The 12406-nt window shown below is 34.8% G+C and overlaps 1 protein-coding gene across 1 annotated transcript in view; it reads right to left on the reverse strand.

Moving 5' to 3' along the window:
* MALRD1 (MAM and LDL receptor class A domain containing 1) overlaps window positions 1-12406 on the reverse strand; it is a 1015998-nt gene that overhangs the window by 284948 nt on the left and 718644 nt on the right. The window lies entirely within an intron of this gene.

Below are 12406 nucleotides of genomic sequence, written 5' to 3' on the forward strand. Positions count from 1 at the left end.
TGCATACAGAAGCCCACATCTTCATTAAAGTTTCCTAATCTGGCAACTTCTACATAAAGATTTTTAGCAAAGAAATCACCTCATATAGTCTTGTTCATAGTAGGCACTCAATAGATGGTATGGACCAAGTGACTGACATTTATAATCCCTGAGTAGCATTTAAAATTAATAAGTATAATAATTAGCAAAAGTACTAGGAGACTGAAGTTATGTTTTGAGTGGCATAATACTATTTGCACTGAAATTATTCCTGTGACATTGTTTTCACATATATTAAACTAGAAAGAATAGAATTGAAGAATAACTTGAGAGATCAAGAGCATTTTTGCCTCAGTTCTGCCTGGTCTTTCTAACATTAATAAATGAAAGATGTCTAGGTTCACATACAGTTGGACTTATTCTGTTGATGCCATTTGAGGTATGCTTCAACTGAATCCATGGTCACAAAAATAATTTCTGGGGTACAAAATGACTTTACTAGGACTAAAGAATTACAGAAAAATTCCCACTCTTTGCTAATTATTTTAAATTTTATTCTATGGCAGGCCTGACCTAGATTGCCTCTAAGGTTAGTCTAGGTACTTTAAGTGACCAGAAAGTTGTTTCAATAGCTCTAACCCTCATTTCCTGGACAAACTGAAGTTGCAAAAACCATCTCCCTCTATTTTAGAACAAACTGTCTCTGTTTACATGACAAGATATTGCTTTATCTATAATAGTAATTTATAGCAGAATCATGATTTTAATAATGTTAGTTATTACAATACAAATAAAAATTACTGTTTTTCTGGTTGCAATGTAATAATTACATAGAATGGGATTTTATATTATATCTAAATGGAAAGATCTTCATACTTAACTTTTAAGTACCATATTTGTACTTTCTGTGATTGAATCTAAAAATAGGCAGATCTTCATCCTTAATTTTTAACTAGGATGATTACACTTTTGGGGATTAAAATCTGAAAATAAACATGAGTTACAATTTAAATCTTCACAATTGGGGAAGAGCTAAGTAGCTTTATTGTTACAATCTGGAGAGAGCCAAATCCAATCTTCACACTTCAGTTGAATCAACAAAACCAAACTAACACCACCAAAAAAGGTAGCCTTAAGGTAAAAGAGCAAAGATAAGGCCTCTGTAAAACCTTTTTCTCAGGAAGAAAAAACAAAGGATTTCAACTCAATTAGAAATCAGATTCTACCAAGTAGCATTTAACCAACCTCAGACAGCTGGAAAGTGCCTAGTATAGAGAAGGAAAAGTAATACAATATCACTAGAAGACATCAGTGGCTCTGGAGACTCTGAATATAAATTATTCCAGTAGACAAATTCCAGTCACCTGTCCCCTCTGAAATGGCCTCTCAATTTTAGTACCTTTTGAAGGTGTGCTTCCTGTAGGTGTTACAATCCCTCTGTATGCTTACTAGCCACGCACAAACCTTATATGTATTCACTTTTGCCGTGGATGAGTTCATGGAAGAGTATGTCCAGGTCTGTGGGAGATTTTTCTTATTACTACTTTTCTTGGGATACTATTTCATTGAATGCCTGTTGTTTTTAATGTTATTTACTCTAACATGGACCAATAAAAATAAAGATCAGTGGAAAGGTTGGGAGCTATAGCATCAAGGTATGTGCACTTGGAGAGTACTTTTTCTTAGAGAAGGGCCCTGAAACTGAGGTGGGCTAAAACTAGGAGTTACTCAATGGAAGTTTCTATTAGGAGAGGGATATGAACAGCTACTATAAAGGAGCATTAGCAATATGTTTTAAAAACTCAATAATTTTGTTCTCTATACTTCATTTAGAAGGAATTCTCAAGATATGAGCTATCTTTATTCCATGGTTGAGATCAAACATCTTTTCCAAATTTATGCCATTTTGGTCTATTATATGGTGAGTCACAATCTTGTTTCTATCAGCCATATTACTTTGACCTTTTTTATTGGAGTAAATTTGCTTTAGTGCAAAACAAACAAACAAAAAAACAGGCAAGACAATGATCAAACCTGGCAATCATAATTATTTCCTTGGGGATTCTAGGACAAGTTTTTAAAGAACATTCCACCTGGCCTCTTGTGACTTACATATTCTATTTAGAGCTTATAAAATCATATACATAAGCACAAAAGTCAGAATGCTGGCTATTTTCCTGAATAGTTGTCTTTGAGCTCAGTTTTACATAAATGTGAAACTTTATGGTCTTTCAAATATAACTGCAAAATGAACCCTGACAATTCAGAAGTGACTACTGGAAACTTGGCACTTAAGGACTTTGAATTCTAGAATATGAGGAATAGAATTTGACTTTGCTGGGGGTAAAGGCTGTGGTGAAGCCATTCCTTTCAAAAAGAAGAGGAAGAAAAGCTGAAAAGATGCTAACAGGAATTATTTATAGCAATCTGTGAATTATCCAGTATTCAATGTACTGCAATACATAGGTAGGAGACCTTAAATTGAGCCAGGCTTTCAGAATCACTCATTCTTTTTCTAGCAAGCTCAGACTAGACCTATTTTCCAAGTGTTTATAAACTGTTCTTTTGCTTCAGCAAGAGCTACCTATTTTTATCTGGTAGAATTCTTGGGGGAAGGTCAAGATCAATCTAGCCTCCAGGATAAAGTTCAGAATTTTTCCAACCACAGAATTCATCTTAACAGTATCAACTATTACAATATATTTATAATGATGATTTGTCATTAAGCAGTCTCTCCTTATTCCAGGGAAACATCACTGCTAGTTTGCAGTCTTTGGTTCGTAAAGTGAAGTTAGCCATTGGCCAAGCTTCTAAACCATTAGCATTTTAGCATCTTAGTTCAAGGAAGAGTTTTCTGCATCAAATAACTGGAATCTGTTTAGACTCTAATATCCATAGATTCATAATCTTTGATTAGACTAGTATGGGCTTGTAAGCTCTCTGTCTCTGTCTCTGTCTCTGTCTCTCTCTCTCTCTCACCCTCTGTCTGTCTCTCTCTCTCTTTCTCTCTCAGATATATGAGAAATTACCTATCTTTATGCATATAACTCTTTTAAGAGATATAGATATCTACATACCTATATCTCTAAAGAGAAACCTATCTACATTAGTTGTGAGGTATCTAGGTAATTGGAAAAAAAACTGAATGGAGCTCTATGGAGATAATGGAAATGTAGATTTAGGCATCAAAACTGTAGATGTGATAAGTGTAGTTGAAGGACATATAAAAGTGATTCAAGTTCATCCCAGTGGGGACTTATTATATTTAACTATTTGGAAGAGAATAAGTTTCTCATAGAAAAGACAGGCATATTTCTTAAAACAGGAAATATTATAAGAGAGATTTGTACTAAAGAGACAGTGAAGCCAAGGAAAGAGAGTAGAAGATATGGTCTACCATAGTCATTTACTTTCAGGAATGTCAAAGAAGGTTAAAATAGATAAAAAGTATGTTGGGATTTGGTGAAAAAAGATAACTTAGTGACCTTAGAGAGATGTTTTTGTGTACACTTGTGATGGATGCTAGATCTCAGGGAGTTAAACAATAAATGGTTAGTGAGGAAGTAGAGATCAGGAACTGAACTGTTTAGTATTTTGACAAGGAAAGGATGATATTTAAGGATGAATGAATGAAAAACATTTTTCTTTAAACCCTCAAAATGTCTTCCCCATATTCTAACAATATTTTAATCTTTGAAAGAAGTTATTGATATGAGAAAAGATAAAAAATTAGTTGTACTGATTATTATCATCATAAGTAAACACTAAACTTTCATGAAACACAACAATAACAACAGACATAGCAGTCTTGTTTGATTTTTTTAACTTTAAAGTTAGAGAGCTATTTTACCCTGCTTCTTTCCCTTAAATAGAGTCTTGTTCATTTGAACCAGACTTAAAATATAATAGATGATTTCACACTTGAAGTGATCTAAATTACTTTGCTACCTTTTCCTGCAGAGAAATTGATCCTTTACTATTTCCATTCTTAATAAAAAATACTCAATGGTTTTCAAAATTCCTAGCAGTATTCCATTCTTTCAAAATTTTAAATGATTCTCAAATTCTTAGACTGACTTATTTAAAGTATACCCTTAATGTCAGTTTTACTTGATCTTGAAAATGAAAGAGGAAGTTTGGAGTGACTTTCAGTTAAAATACCTTAATTCTTTTTTTGTATTTACATTTTCCTGTAGATTTCCAAGATATCAATTGTTTGTGGCTATAATATCAAGTTGGCTCCAAAATATATTCTAGAGTTCTTGTACATTACTTGTCTTCCATCATGCCATGGTCTGGTCACATTTGCTTTCTCTCTACATGAAGACTTTTCCTAGAATTCATTCCTTTCACACTTCTGCCTCTTTAAAAATAACCATAGTTTTCCTCAAAGTGATGCTTAAGCCATCTCTGACCTGACATCTTTTCTGATACTCCTTCCTTAGCATTGATGCGTACCTGACAAAATTTTTTGACTTTTAAAGTAAGTAATATTTATAGGGGAAATGGATGGGATTGAAGAACAGGGGATACTGAAGGTTTTATAAAAGGGAATGAAGGAGTTGAAGGGAGAGAGGGAATATGGCCGCTGATGAGGCAAAAGGAGAGACATACCCCCTGCCAAGAGGCTATTTTGAAAAATGGGGTTCCTGAGAAATGGGCCACTTATGATAGCCTGAGGGGACGTCTTCTCTATGGATTGATGTGGAAGATACCCCAGAGCTGGTAAGCATGGACACTCATGAGGGACAAGTCTCCCCATAGAGTTAGTTGCCCATCAGGGGTCCAATAAGGACTATTTATAGTTGACTGGCTGTCCTGAGGTTCAGTTCCCTCTATGCCCTTGAAATGTTAGTCCTCTTATCTGACTGCGATATTCAAATAAAGATAAATTTTAATGACAAGTTTGGATTGTGGAGGTATCAGGGAAGAAGGAAGGGGGGTTCCATAAATGAGGTTTGAGTCACTCTCAGCTTTTGAGCTGGGGCCAGGCCTCACAGGCTGGTGGAGGTTTCTTTTATTCTTGTCTATGCTATATCTGTTCTAGCTTTCTTAATTTCAAAAGTCTTAGCAATAGATAGCAAGAAGAAGAAAGTTCTGACCTTCAGAGCTGGTATGACCAGTCTCTTTGGGCTGACGCTCCTAAAGACCGGCTTTATAGTCCAAACTGCTTCCCTTAAGTCCTTTTGTTGACATAATCACAGGAATCCAGGGAGAGCCCACAGTTGGGAAAATCAGGAAAATAGCACTTCTATCCAGCGACCAGGAAAAAGCTCCTTCCACTTCCAGGGCCAGGAAGGAAGTGTAAATCACAAGACCAATTGTCACTCCCAGTTGCCCCTTCACCCACCAACTATTAGTCTTGTCAGTATCTTCTCTCTAACATTCCACATGCTATTGGTTCCAATTCAGTGGCAGAAAGTCCAGAATTTGCTCTGGTTTTCCTTTCCACAATTTTTTAAAATGAGAATGATAGTTTGGAGCACTGAAAACTGGATAGGGGATAATGGATAGGAACCAAGAATACCTGGGCCTCAGTCTTGACTCTAAAACACCCTGGACATGTAAGGCTGGGCAAGGCCTATGATCACTAAGTGCCCCTACCAAATAAATTTCTCATACTATAAATTACAGAGCAGGTCCTAATCTGTGTTAGGTGAGTGAGGTTCCTAGAAAAGAGTTTACTGTATCAATGAAACCAGAAGCCCAGATTTATCTATATATCTAGTAGTAACACAGTCTATATGGATAAGTTTCTATCTATAAAGTATAAGATCCTTGAGAAGGGACTGTTTCATGTCTCTTCATATAACTAGTTTCCAACATAGTGTCTGGCATAATGTATGACCTTAATATGTGAGTTTGTTGGGGCAGCTAGATGGCCCAGTAGATTGAGAGCCAAGCCTACAGATGGAATGATTGAGTCTCAGATACTTTCTAGCTATATGACCTTGGGCAAGTCACTTAACCCCCATTTTCTAGCCCTTACCAGTCTTCTGTCTTGGAAGTAATACAGAGTATTGATTCTAAGACTAAAGTTAAGGGTTTTATATATATATATATATATATAACAATTGATTGATGGATTTTTTTTACTTTAAAACATATATTTATCTACTCTGACAAGCTGCTTCTACTTTTGATACTAAATATTTTCATTTGATTTTTGAAGAACCTCATAGAGTAAGAAAAAGGTGTCATATGTGTTTGGTCCATCTTTTCAAAGACATAATTCTATTATGAAACATTTCTCATTGACTGTGGCTTGGCTGTCAATAACAGCATTTGGGCAGCAGAATGTTCCATTTGAGCACTATATTTGATTTGGAAGCATGGCACTCTCTGTGTACTGCTTTGCCATGAAAATCATGGGCTTCAAGTTGTGACATGCCAACTCAAAAAAGATTTGAGGCATTTTGACGACTCGATTTCCTTAGCACCAAAGGCATTTCAATCACATAGAGATACAAGAATGGGAGAAGTTGTCAGACCATGGTAAGCTCTGACCACAGATGAGGGCTCAAAAACCTCTGAAGAAGGATCCTGGCTTTTAAAGTGATTGACAAGAAATGTTTGAAATCCTCCTCTGGTGATATATTTATATGAGGGTGATTTATACATGTCATTGTACTGTCAAACTACTAGCTGATACATACTATTTTAGTGTGAAAGCCTATAGAGGGAAGGAAGAAAAAACAGATTTCTTCCTCATAAAATTTGGGTGACCTCTGCAATTGGAAAATTGAAATAAAATTTGACTTTTTTTGGACAACTGTTAGGAAAAAAAAAAACTAATGAAACCAGGTTTAAGTAACAGTGAAGATAAAATAGATAAATGCATGCATGCATACATATTCATGTTTTCTGAGTTAATGAATTATTTTAAAGCTCAGATACTAACACACATCTTTCCCTTGTTATATAAATCATGTTTTACTAAATGTAAAAAGGTGGGCATTTTTTTTACATTTAGGCCATTTTTTCACTAGTCTTCCAGTTAAAAGTGAGAATTTTGTCTGAAATAACATAAAAATACAAAAAAGTACTCTACAGATTTTGATGTACTGTATTAGTGTTAATTATTATAGTCCACGAAGTAGTCCAAGCTATCAAAGTTTTTCACCATATGTGAAATTGATTTTTAAATAGAAAGAGTGGTGTGCTATGATTGTAGCAGGAGAAATAATGAAGACAAAAAAGAGGAAGTAATAAGAGGGCATAAAGTCAGTATAGGATCATTAATAGGAAGTTCCCTCAGGAGTCTTAAACTGACCTGGATTACTTGAAACTCCAATTTGCTGTGGCATCAAGAACATTTGAATGTTATTGTGAATCACTTAGTTAACCTAATGCATATTCTGTTTCTACTACATTATCAAATAATGAATTTGTGCATAAGGGTATAAGAGAGATCTTTTGTTAAAAGGAAGATGAAGAGCAAAGTACAAAACAAAAAGGAATTAAGTTTAAAAAGTAAAGAAATAAATAATATTCAAAAAGAATACCTTAGCCCTTACCCTGATTATATATACTTCCTGGAAATTTATCTGGTGAACAGAACAAGCCGTGGCAACTTGTAGTCTTGGGACTGTCTCTAATTCTGAAAGGACCCAGTTTCATGTGTGTGGTTCATTTATACTTTTAGGTGACCAGGAAATAGAAATTATGAGGAATCTCAATTAAAGGAAGGTCAAAACTTTTCCCCTAAGGTCAGTCTTGTACTAAAGACAGCTTTGTTACTTTTCAGATAAAAAAATATAATAAAAAAAATAAAATTAAAAAAATAACCATTATTGCACAGGAGGAGAGTTTATGGCATTCTTCCTATTGGAGTACCTTTTAAAGCTAACTGAGATTACTTTGGCTGTTTTGGGCTACCATGTAACAATGTTCACTAATTGAAGTTTCAGTCCACCATAAATTTGCCTAAAGGTCAAAATGAACTTCAAAGATGGGGAGAGTGGAGGTTATTGAAGGAAACCAAGGAAACATGATGAGATCAAGTAGGCACAACCACTTTCTCAAAATTACAGAAAGGGGTGGAGTAAAGCATTGTCTACACAGAGCATACACACACACACACACACACACACACACACACACACAGACACACACACAAATTCTGGAACAAAAGGTATAATGATTAATAAATCCAACCAGCATCAAAAATTACTGCAAATCTAGAGATTCCTCCAAAAAGAGTAAGCCACTTCAAACAGTAGTGACTCAAAGAAGTAAATGGATTTGCACAAGATCTCCAGTAGTACTAAAAAGAAATTGAACAATAGATTTTTTTTAAGTTCTAGATAAAGGAATTAGAAAAGGGATGGATGGCTTAGAGAGGAAAAATTTAACCAAGTTTTAGATTCCCTAAAAACTGTAAAAGAGTAGGAAAAATGGAGAGTGACTCTCCTCCCTTACTTATGGAGAAGGCTGAACAGGATAAAATCCACTGCATGGATGTGTTTCTCCAGTGAGAGGTTGAAGGGAGATGTGAATGAATGGGATATGAGGAAATATGAAGGGTCTAAGGAAAGATTGCTGTGACTCTTTTTTCCTCAAGATTGACTGCCCTTAGAGCTTTGGATGAGAGAGAGAGACAGAGACAGAGAGACAGAGAGACAGAGAGAGACAGAGAAAGGAGGAGGAGGAGGAAGAGGAGGAGGAGGAGGAGAAGGAGAAGGAGGAGGAATCTGTCTACCTCTCTTCTCTAGGATGCACCACAAACTCTATCTTTGAATCTTGAGCATGCTGGTAACTGCTGGGAAAGATGTATCCCAGACAGTCCTTTCAAGGGCAAGGGTTTTTATTATTGAACCCTTCTCTATAAAGCTTAGTGATGAGCTGGATCCTTGCTTGTCACAGATGAAACAAGATTTCACCTTTGATCTTGTTCCCAATTCACTCAACTTATCTTCTCAAGAAAACCTCAACCAAACTAACTAACATAAACTGAAATTTATTTGAAGAGATGGAAAACAAAGAGGTTAGACAGACAAGTCAGTAGAATGAAGGGATAGAGATGCTCTAACAACTATAATTTCCAGTATTTGGTTTTCAAAGGTCCTTGGCCAGAAACTTGGTGCCTTAAGCCTTTTTTCCCAACACCATATTTCTTATTTATCTTACACTACACTAACTTAAAGTACTATCTATACATTTATCTAAGAAAAGTAGAAAGTGGAGACCCAAAAGGAAGAGGGCAAAATGGCTCTGGCCAAGAGTCCAACTGACTCCCTCTTAGTCTTACGGAGCTGCAGTCAAGTCAAAGGAGGTTGTGGAGGATTTCTAGCTGGAGACAATTGAAGGGAGGTTTATAGAGGATTTCAAGGGGGAAACAGGTACAAGAAGGAAATCAAGTTCTTTCTCCTTCCTGATGCTTCAGCTATCCTCTCTTATATCTCAGGAAAACACTCCTGTCAGGTTTCTTCCAATGTTGGAAGTGAGTTCCTTAATCAGAATTCTATCAGCTGTCAGTTCTCTTTCCCAGAATCCACAGCTGACTCTCCCCTGCCCCCAGTCTAGTCTGTCCAGCAGACAGCAGGATCCTACTAGGGTCTCTTCTCAATCCTTTCAAAACTAGAGTAGGCTCAATAGAAATCAATGAAACTGAGACAGTAACAAATATTAGTATGAAATAAAAAGAGTAAGAAAAAAAGAATGTCACCTAATTTGAAGAAAAAAAAAAACACTAACCTGAAAAGAGATCAAGGAAAAACATTTCAAAAATCACTGAATTTCCTGAAAATTGTTATTTTAAAACAAACCCTAGAAACATTTTTTTAAATATAAAGGAAAACTTCCCCAATTTATTAGAATCAGAGGGCAAAGTTAAGATAGAATGAATCTACTGAAGAAAAACAAAAAGAAAACACCAATAAGAAGTTCACATGCCAAGAGACTACAGGATCCTATGAGACTTGGAAACTTCTACTTAACATTTAAGAATGAAGTTGAAAATAAGACCTGAACAAGTTATAAGATTGCAAAGTAGGGGGTATAGAATAAAGAGAAGGATTTCTTCTGAAGACATGGATTATCTTTTCAGATTCCCACTCAGGAGAAAAAAATTAACATGGCTTGATGGAGGAGGTTAAGTAGTCTTGATTCATAGAGGTAATCAACAATGGGGATGGACAGCTATCATTCCTAGAAAAGTTCATTTTTCACTGGCCTATAAACATGGAATAATTAAAAAGATATATTTAGATTCCATTGATCTCTCTACAAAAATATTATCTGAGAAAATACTTTGAAATAGGCAATAAGCATATATAAAGTGGCATCATTGTTAATAATTTAGAAGAAGTTAAATTTTATTTATTTTTTAAATTTCATTTAATTGATTAAGAAAAAATTTCCATGGTTACATGATTCATCTTCTTTCCTTACCCTCCTTCCACCCACCTCCTGTAGAAAATGCAGAATTCCACTGGGTTTAACATATTGCATTGATCAAGAACTATTTCCATATTATTGGTATTTGCACAAGAGTGATTGTTTAGAGTCTATGTCCCCAATCATATCCCCATCAACCCATGTGATCAAGCAATTATTTTTCTTCTGTATTTCTACTCCTACAGTTCTTTCTTTGGATGTGGATAGTGTTCATTCTCATAAGTACCTCAGAAATGTCTTCAATCATTACACTGCTTGTAGTAGAGAAGTTCATCACATTTGATTGTGCCACAGAGCATCCATATCTGTGTATTAGGTTCTCCTGGTTCTGCTCCTTTCATTCTGCATCGATTCCTGGATATCTTTCTAGTTCACATTGAATTCCTCCAGTTCATTATTCCTTTGAGCACAATAGTATTCCATCACCAAGAGATACCACAATTTGTTCAGCCATTCCCCAAATGAAGGGTATTTCCTCATTTTCCAATTTTTTGGCACCACAAAGAGTACGGCTATGAATATTTTTGCATAAGTCTTTTTCCTCATGATCTCTTTGGGGTATAAAATCAGCAGTGGTATGTCTGTATCAAAGAGCAGACTTGCTTTAAAGCCCTTTGGGGGCTTTCATATTTTTTTCATTATTTTCCTTGACATTCTTAATCTTTTGTTCTTCCAAATGAACTTTGTTATAGTTTTTTTTTTCCTAATTCAGTGAAAAAGTTTCTTGGTAGTTTGATATGTATAGTACTGAATAAGTAAATTAATTTGGGTAGGATTGTCATTTTTATTATATTAACTTATCCTACCCATGAACAATTAATGTTTTTCCAATTGTTTAAACTGAGTTTTAATTGTGTGGAAAGTATTTTGTAGTTGTGTTCATATAATTCCTGTATTTGTCTTGGAAAATAGATTCCTAAATATTTTATATTGTCTAGGGTGATTTTAAATGGAATTTCTCTTTCTAATTCTTGCTGGTGAGATGTGTTGGAAATATTGTCTAGGGTGATTTTAAATGGAATTTCTCTTTCTAATTCTTGCTGGTGAGATGTGTTGGAAATAAATAGAAATGCAAATGATTTATGTGGGGTATTTTTGTATCCTGCAACTTTGCAAAAGTTGTTAATTATTTCCACCAGCTTTTTAGTTGATACTCTAGGATTCTTTAAGTAGAACAAGATATCATCTGCAGATAGCTTGGTCTCCTCATTGCAAATTTTAATACCATCAATTTCTTTTTCTTCTTTGATTGTTACTACTAGTTTTTTTCTAGTACCATGTTAATTAATAGAGATGATAATGGGCATCTTTGTTTCACTCCTGATCTTATTGGTGAAGGTTTCTAATTTATCCTCTAGGCAGATGATGCTTGCTGATGGTTTTAGATATATGTTGCTTATTATTTTTAGAAAATGTCCTTCTATTTCTATACATTTCTAGTGTTTTCAATAAGAATGAGTGTTATATTTTATCAAAGGCTTTTTCTGCAACTATTGAGATAATCATGTGCTTTGTTGGTTTGGTTGTTGATATGGTCAATTATGTAGATGGTTTTCCTGATATTTAACCATCCTTTCATTCCTGGTACAACCCCTACCTTATCATAGTGAAGAATCCTTATGATCATGTGTTGGAGTCTTTTTGCTAGTATTCTATTTAAGATTTTTGCATCTATGTTCATTAAGGATATTGGCCTGAAGTTTTCTTTCTCTATTTTTGATCTGCCTGGCTTTGGAATCAGTACCTTATTTGTGTCATAAAAGGATTTTGGTAGAACTCCTTCTTTACTTATTTTGTTAAATAGTTTGTGTAGTATAGGGATTAGTTGTTCTTTAAATGTTTGATAGAATTTACTTGTGAATCCTTCAGGCCCTGGGGATTTTTTTCTTAGGGAGTTCTTTGATGGCTTGTTCAATTTCTTTTTCTGATATGGGATTGTTTCAATATTCTATTTCTTCTTCTGTTAATCTAGGCAATTTATATTTTTGAAAATATCCATCCATATCACCTAGATTGCCATATTTATTGC

This window comes from Monodelphis domestica, chromosome 5 (assembly GCF_027887165.1).
Source record: "Monodelphis domestica isolate mMonDom1 chromosome 5, mMonDom1.pri, whole genome shotgun sequence".
Taxonomy (NCBI): Eukaryota; Metazoa; Chordata; class Mammalia; order Didelphimorphia; family Didelphidae; genus Monodelphis; species Monodelphis domestica.